This window comes from Macadamia integrifolia, unplaced genomic scaffold, assembly GCF_013358625.1.
Source record: "Macadamia integrifolia cultivar HAES 741 unplaced genomic scaffold, SCU_Mint_v3 scaffold_155A, whole genome shotgun sequence".
Lineage (NCBI taxonomy): Eukaryota > Viridiplantae > Streptophyta > Magnoliopsida > Proteales > Proteaceae > Macadamia > Macadamia integrifolia.
The window spans coordinates 5,299-5,732 of NW_024870624.1; the positions used below are offsets into that span (position 1 = coordinate 5,299).

Below are 434 nucleotides of genomic sequence, written 5' to 3' on the forward strand. Positions count from 1 at the left end.
AAAAAAAAAAAAAAAAAAAAATAATAATAATAATAATAATAATAATAGTAATAATACTAATAATAACTTCAGAAGCAGGATATAGGACAATCATGGCATATCATATCTAGCATGGTAAGTGGTAACTATTTAAAATTGGTGTTCATGCATTTGCAGGATAAACAAATCACTTCTTTAGAAATTTCATGATATTTCACTGTGGTAATCCCTTCCTTTCCCCAGATTCTAATTCAGTTATCTGTAGGGATTTGGCTCCAAGACACAAAACAGAAAACTCTTTCTCAAAAATTCCATCTGTCTCTATCCTCTCTGATCTTAGTCATTAACTTTGGAAGAATCAGTTTCAAGCATATTATGTCACTGCACTCCAATTTTCAGTAAAACAGCCTTCACCACATTATAAGAAAGATCAACTAGCGACACTCTTATTTTCT

At 30.4% G+C, this 434-nt stretch overlaps 1 protein-coding gene across 1 annotated transcript in view; it reads left to right on the forward strand.

Moving 5' to 3' along the window:
• Positions 1 to 434, forward strand: part of LOC122070911 (nodulation receptor kinase-like) — a gene marked incomplete at its 3' end in the record, with an annotated part of 67,898 nt that overhangs the window by 3,540 nt on the left and 63,924 nt on the right. The gene's annotated exons all lie outside the window — the stretch shown is intronic.